Source organism: Cibotium barometz, chromosome 14 (genome assembly GCF_041138505.1).
Source record: "Cibotium barometz isolate CiBa-2024 chromosome 14, ASM4113850v1, whole genome shotgun sequence".
Classification (NCBI taxonomy): Eukaryota; Viridiplantae; Streptophyta; class Polypodiopsida; order Cyatheales; family Cibotiaceae; genus Cibotium; species Cibotium barometz.
In genome coordinates this window covers 27,958,312-27,966,416 of record NC_141059.1, presented here as the reverse complement: position 1 = coordinate 27,966,416, position 8,105 = coordinate 27,958,312, and positions in this window count along the sequence as shown.

The following is an 8,105-nucleotide window of genomic DNA, read 5'->3' as shown; positions in this document are numbered from 1 at the left end:
TAGATCGTGTGCAGCGTAACTACTCGGCTTACGAGCGAGAGTTACTAGTGATAGTTCATGCACTGAAAAAGTGGAGACACTATTTATATGGTGCTACTTTTGAGGTCCGGATGGACCATGAAAGTCTGAAATGGCTTTCAAGTCAAAATGAACTAAAGGGTAGAAAAGCTCGGTGGGCGGAGATTCTATAGGAGTTTGACCTTCAAATACGTTACCAAAAAGGTAAGTATTTGAAGGTAAGTATAACGTGGTGGCAGATGCGCTTAGTCGCATGCCACAGATTAATGAACTTAGTTTCACAGTCTTCAAGAATGATTTCTTGGAGTCACTACGTGGTTTATGTGAGCATGATCCATCTTTTATAGAGGTCTGGCGCGCTGTACGCGTACGCTGCCCACGGCTTCAAAGGGGAGTGATAAACTTCGTCGGGGGGAGAAATATGCTAATTACTCCATTGACGACGGGTACTTACTCTACAAAGGTAGAGTATGTGTACCAACTATTGGTGACTTTCGGGCCCACATGCTTAAAGAAAGTCATGATAGTCCAAGTGCGGGTCATCATGGGATTCAGAAGACCTATGCACTAGTAAAAAGATAGTTTTATTGGCCTACTTTGTTTAAGGACGTCCAGACTTATGTGCTGAAATGCAGTAAGTGCCAGGTCAATAAACATGAACGTCTTAAGATTGGAGGACTAATCCATCCACTGGTGGAGATTCCTCAAGGGAAATGGGAAAGCATTTCCATGGATTTCATTACTGGTTTACCCAAGACGAGTCGAGGGAATGACTCAGTGTGGGTGGTAGTGGATAGGTTAACTAAAATGGTAAAGTTTATCACCACACAAAGAAAACTGTTAAAATGCCAGAGTTGGCAAAACTCTTTATTGAACATCTCTACAAGCTATATGGCCTGCCCACAGATATAGTGTCGGATAGAGATAGAAAGTTCAACAGTCATTTTTGGAGGGAAGTCTTCAAAAAGTTGGATACTACTCTGAGTATGAGTACGGCAGATCATCCGGAGTCTGATGGTCAAACTGAAAGAGTTAACCAAATTCTAGAGGATATGTTGCGTTCTTATGTTAGTAAGAAACAATCTAATTGGGAAGAGTACTTGCCCTTATTGGAGTTTGCCTATAACAGCTCCAAACACTCAGCGACGACTGGATTTACACCATTCATGTTAATGTATGGATTCCAGCCGAGATCTCCGATGGCTATAGGCCTAGAAAAGGAGAAAATTCAATCTGTCAAGGACTTCCTTGAAGATATGAATGATATGCTCAGAGCCGCACGTGAGAGCATTCGTAGCGCTCAGGATCGCGCTAAAACTTATGCGGATAAAGGACGTAGAAAGGTGACCTTTGCAGAAGGTGACTTTGTATTCCTCAAGGTTCCTGCGCAGTCAGAAACCATGAAAACGGGAAAGTGTGATAAACTTTCTCCGAGATATTGTGGTCCTTTTAAAATCCTTAAGAAGATTGGGGACGTAGCATATAAACTTGAGTTACCGGAGAGTTCTCAAGTCCATCCTGTCTTCCATGTCAGTAAACTGAAGAAATCAGTTCACAGGTTAGAGAACGCAGTTTCTCCAGAGATTTTGGTGGACTTGATAGAGCCACCAAAGATACCACATGAACCTGAAAAGATTCTACAGTATCGTGACAGACAAACCCGACATAAAGTGTACTAAGAGGTACTTGTTAAATGGACAGATAGGGATGAGGAGGTAGCTACCTGGGAACGCCGTAGTGCAATTTCCAAAAGGTTTCCCCAGTTTGTTTTCGAGGACGAAAACTCTTCTTAAGGGGGGGTAATGTCACGTAGGACCGACGGCAGACCGGATGGTCATGTCCGGGGTTCAGTGGGAGGACGCCCATGCGGAGTCATGGGCGGCCAGGCTAGTGTGGACGGCAGGCCACACACTATATAGCCTGGGGGATGAGGGGCAATCCTTATTCTTCCTCTATGGCTGGGTGGTGAGCTAGAGGCCGTCCCCTTCTGTGGTAGCGCCCGTAGTGGCGTTACATGTATCTAACATTATTGCTTTATGTGACCTCTTTTGTTGAAGAAGAAGAAGAATTTTCAGACTCTCACCTTGTGTGTTCTCTTCTAGGATTTGTGAGATGGTGTATGTGTGCTTAAAAGAGCTCAAGCTCCCTTCTCCCCTGTATCTTTTCATTTCTTTCATCTTGGTGATTCATATATATCATGTCTTAGCAAGAATTAGCCGACAATGGCCACTTCGAGCAATGAAGTTGAGTACGCGGTAACTTTTACAACACCTATGGAGTGTGTATGGCTCAGATACAGATCTTGGTTTTGGAAAATAGTCCCCACCTCCATCTTCATTGATAGCCAAAGTGCATTAGCCTCGTTGGCGAGGAACCCAGTGTTTCATGCTCGCAAAAAGCATATTAGACTGATTGCATTATCATATTAGGCTGATTGCAAGACAGATTAACTTGGCTTATGTCTCTACATGACAATGTGGCAGATATATTCACGAAGGCTCTTATGAGAGAAGTTTGAAGCTTTTCGCAAAGCTTTGGACTCATTGCAATTTGGGGATTGAAATCTTTCCCCCGAGCGTATGTACACACTCTTATGAGTGCGTGTAAGTGACCTTATCATGTCACTTCACTTGTACTTCACTAATTCTCATCCATCTACTTTGAGTGTTGTGCTTCTCTCCATCTCTACTAGCTTGTTGCATCTATGTATGTTTCTACCTTTGTCTCCGCGTATGTACACACTATTGTGTGTAAGTGACCTTATCATTTCAATTGACTTGTACTTCACTCACTCTCATCAACTAAGGTCAAAGGTGGAATCCCATCATCAAGTTTAGCAAGAGGATGTCAATGTGCAATATTCAACAGTCTTGTTTCATGTATCTAATTAAGTTGTATTCTTGTTCATTTTCTATGATGTCCCATCAGTTTGAGGCATTGGGATTCTCTACTCGGCCATGCCCAATGCTCCATTCTTGTGTCTAGTTTTGCAACTTTGTGACTCTATCAGTTTGTTAGTTCTTGTTCCTCACCAATCTTGTACACTGGTTCCATAAATCATCTAGAGCTCGTCATCATAATCATGTTCTACTACACTTGTATCTTGTAGTGCTTCTAGGGAAATCTTGTAATGGGCATTTCAGCTCTCTAGTGATTTGGGTTTTAGGCTTATCTAGTAATTGTTTTATCTAGTCTATACACACATTTTCCCATCATACTCCATATGTTTCCCATTCTTGTGATGGAGCAAGTTAGTCATCCACTTCAAAATCTCCATCCCTTCCCACTCTTCCATGAAGTTTCACTTCTGGGAGTGCTCGGTTCATGGTCTCATCCTAGCTTGTAGCACATTTGAAGGTTGGTGCTAAAGGAGGATCCGATTCAAGACTACTTTAGGAGATTGTTCATGTGGTTTGACATGCGATAGCTACCATCATTCCGTTAGCTCTGAATTGGGCATGTATAGGCTATTTTGGCTCACGCCTCGTTTTCATTGAGGAAGGGTTGGTTGGGAAAATCAATGTAAAAGCAGTTTTTTATAAGTGTGTGAACTAAGCCTTAAATAAAGCGGTTCCTATGTGTGAACAAACGCTAAGTGTGTAAGGGTTCTTTATACATGGGAACAACCTCTTAAGGACTTATATAAGCAATGATGTATAAAGGTGACACCTCAGTGGGCACTTGGCACCTCATCTTGACATGTGGCATATGTGGTGGGAGTCTATGGGCACACACGCACACATTCATGTACCTGTTATCCTCCCCTCCCCAAAAAAACCTCCAACGCATGTGCACACACACACACATGCATGCACACTACACACGTGCTGCATATACACGTGCCCACCCACCTTCCCCCACACATGCACACAACCACGCACTTGCATGCAAGAACTCACTCACTCTCTAAGAGCATGCAAGAACTCGCTCACTCTCTAAGAGTTCTTGCACTTGCATGCAAGAACTCACTCACTCTCTAAGAGCATATCATTCTTCCTTGATTTGTTTACTAACTAAGTGTGGTTTGTAGATGGCAAGGGTTTTGCTGTTTGTATACTTCTTTATCCATCTTTATCTTCATTACAATTAGGTGCAATGTTGAAGGCTTACAAAGTTTTTGAATTCATTTTTGCACTTTCTTTTGTATTAACGAGTGTAACATGATGTGATAATCTGTCACACAGAACCCTTTTGTACTTCTTGAAGAAATAATTAAAAACTCATTAAATACATCAAAAATTAAAACAAAGACTTGAATTAAATTGAAATCAAATAACATAGCATAACACAAAGAAAGGGAAATAAAATAACATCATCATCAAGACAAGATTGGGTGTAATCTCCCCCCCATGCCGTGTAGCTCCACTTCCATGACATGAGTATTTAGAGAATTTTATTCATAAAAATAGCCCAAGGAGCTAAGAATAGATGAGCGTACAAATTGTGCTTTGTTTTTCCACTTTTGGGGTATTGCTTTCCATATTTTTAGTCATATCAAAATCCCTAAGGTTTGTACATATAAAAACCTTTACCCAAATATAATTGCTAATGGGCCTTGTTACATAAAATAACTTTGTGCACATTTGCACATATATTAATCTTGTGCTCACTTGCACATTCCATTAAGCTCAATCCTGTACAAACTAAATTAAACATATTTTTGTACGATTATTAATTCATCAAAAATATAATAAAATATATACTTGTAAACAACAATAGTAGGTCAAGCAAATGTTTGCAGCTGGATTCTATTGCCTACTTATTGTACCCCCATGTTTGGCCATTTTGAAGCTTGTCTAGTTTAAGGCTACCAGGGGTATGATAAGGACCTTCTCTAAAAGATTTTAGGGTCCTTCATCATATGATGTTATTGTACCCCCATGTTTGGCTATTTTGAAACTTGTCTGGTTTTATAAGGTCACTAGGGGTATGATAAGGACCTTCTCTAAAAGAGTTTAGGGTCCTTTATCATATGATGTTACACAATATAGTTTGGCCACTCCATTGGTGTTATGGGTCACCCTAACCCTCCTTGAAACACATCCGAAAAGAGATTACCTGCTGGTAGACCTGTCATCGTGAGGATCTTTCCAATGGCCGAGCTCGTAACCCTCGAGGTCTCCAAGCTCTACAACTCCTTGAGAAACAATTCCACAGTGTCTCCCGCGAGAGTTGTCACACCACCACGTTGCACTACGTGTCCTCATCCCTCCTCTTACCTCACTTCACTCACACACACTCACTAGCATGCATTAGGGAGAGAGATTAGCAAGAGTATTAGCAAGAGCAAGACTCAATTACACAATGGGAGAGTATATTGTATTATGAGAGAAATTCACTTATATACATGGCCATAATGTTCACACTCAAACTATGGTCGGTCGGGCACTTTAGGCTCATAAGAGGCCTAATGCTATTACAATGACTACTCTTATAATATATCCATGAAGTGCATCAGTTAATTAGGACTTCATCCTATCTTGCTACCACATGCTCTTGAAGTGAGAATCGTCATAAATACTCTGTCACACCATTACGGGCGCCCGTCCAAGTTGTAGCTTTAAACACTATTGCTTGATATCTTGAATGTATGACCGTTTGGTGTGTCTATCGTGACTCCTTGATGTAAGATAATGATGGTAGCTCTTGTTAATCCTAGTATTAGATTAACATTCCCCCCTTCCTGATGACGATCGTGTCCTCGTGATTGCGCTGAAGACCTTTGTGGTGGGGAGAATAAACAAGCTTTGTCAATGGCTTTGATGTTGAATGACGTTCAATGGTCTTTATTCTTCCGGAAGGAATAAGAAAAGCTAGTTAATGAATGAAGAGGTTAATGGTGTATTGGGAATTCCTAACGGAGTGGGGGGTTTTTGCGCATGATTGCATTTTTATATTTGTGCTAGCCTTTTTTTTTTGGCTCACTTTGTTTTTGGCAATCATCGGCAAGGTTACATGTGATTTTTGTTAGTGGGGACACTAAGAGATGTTAATAATGGGAGAGAAGAGAGAGAATGATCCGGAGGAACGTAGACTTAATCATCAGAACGAGATGGTGATTCTCAGTTCCTCATTTGATTCATTGAAGCGACATTCATTATTTGAAGTGATGATGTCCTTTTGTGTGGCAGGATTCTTGTCAAATGTTATTTAGTAGGACCTGATCCTGTCTTCTTCTCCCATGTGATTTTTATGTTTTTATGCATAGTTAAGTGCTCTTATAAAGCAGATTTACATCAGGTACAAGAATTGAGTCATATAGACTCTTATTGAACTGCTCTGTGGTGTTGAAGTAGCGACTTGTTGGTGAGGATTGAAAGAATTACGTCGACTTGCGAGACTAATATAGATATCTTCACTAAGGAATGAAGATCATTGATTTGTGAAGATGGTGGCATCGTTTGGAGAGGTTTGTAATTTGAAGAAAAATTCCAGGCGATGGGTTGTACCATTAACCAGGCTTTCGCCCACCATGGCCCCCCCATCCAAAGATGTACCTGGAAGTTGTTGATGGTGAGGCTTTGATGCAAATGTTCTCCAGTGCATGAGTATGGATATGTACTCATGGAGCAGCTGCTACATTAATTTCGCCAAAAGAATAGTAAGCAATAAGCTTAACAAATATATAGTGGCGATTGTGTGATATGGCTTAATCCATGATGAGACTTATATCGTGAAAGTGCAGGTTCTTAAGCCTTGAGATGGACTCCTTGAATTTGCAAATTTTGACCTCATTTTTTTCTCCACGTGAACTGCTAAGACGTGAAACACTAAGGCGTGAAAGACCAGACGTGAATGTCATGAAGTGAAAGAGCAAACGTGAAAGTCATGACATGAAAGAGCTTACGTGAAAGTCATGACGTAAAAAGCAGGGCTGACATGGGCACTGACTTTACAACTCTGTTTGCACTTGCTTAGGATGGATCATTTATCATTTCCAGAGGGGTGACAAGAGCATTGTTATTTTGTTCTTGATGTGCTCTTAAGTCTTTGTATTTGATCTTGAATTTGTTTGCTGAAATTATGTCAAGGTAGTAGGGAAAATTGCTGATTGTTTGCTTGAATAGACAAGCTCTTGTGTTGGTGCTGGATGCACGAGAGTGGTTGAGGGATTTACTTGTTGTTTCTTGGGCCTCCATTCTTGTCGAACTATAGGTGAAGCTGTTGGGGTTGAAGTCAGTGGTGAGGTTTTCTTCACATTGTTTGATTTTGGCATAGGTGAGGATGGGGTTGATGGAGTAGAGACTTTATCGGAGTTGGTTGTTAATGCAGATGGTAGGTCATTGTGTAGAGGGGCTTTTGTGGAAGAGGCTTATATCCTTTTGCATTCAGCATCATAGATATCCATTAAAGTTGGATCCTCTGAGGATGGGGTTGATGGAGTAGAGACTTTATCGGAGTTGGTTGTTAATGCAGATGGTAGGTCATTGTGTAGAGGGGCTTTTGTGGAAGAGGCTTATATCCTTTTGCATTCAGCATCATAGATATCCATTAAAGTTGGATCCTCTTCCTCGTAGTATGATATTGTCAACTTCTTGTCGTTGACCATCATGATGACTCTATCGCTAGATACGGGCCTTCAAACAGGGGTGGTTTCTAGAGTCTTTTTTTTTTGGCCTCGTGAACTTCTGTTTCACACCGTGAAATACTCTTCACGCGTGAACCGATCTTCACGTGGGATTAAATTTTTATTTTATTTATTATTATTTATTTTTTTGCTCGTGAGAACTGCTGTTTCATGCCGTGAAACACTCTTCACGTGTGAACCGGACTTCAAATGGGATTAAATTTTGGTTTTTTTTTTTGGCCACATGAACTGTTTCATGCCATGAAACACTCTTCACGCGTGAACCGGACTTCACGTGGGATTAAATTTTGGTTTTTTTTGGCCCACGTGAATTAATGTTTCACGCCGTGAAACACTAGTACTTCACGCGTGAACCGGACTTCACATGGAATTAAATTACTTTATTTATTTATTTTTTTGGCCGTGTTGTGAGCTTATGTTTCACGTCGTGTAAAACTTTTCACGCATGAACGGAGTTCACATGGAAATTAGATTTCTTTTTTTTTTAGTCTAGTGGAAA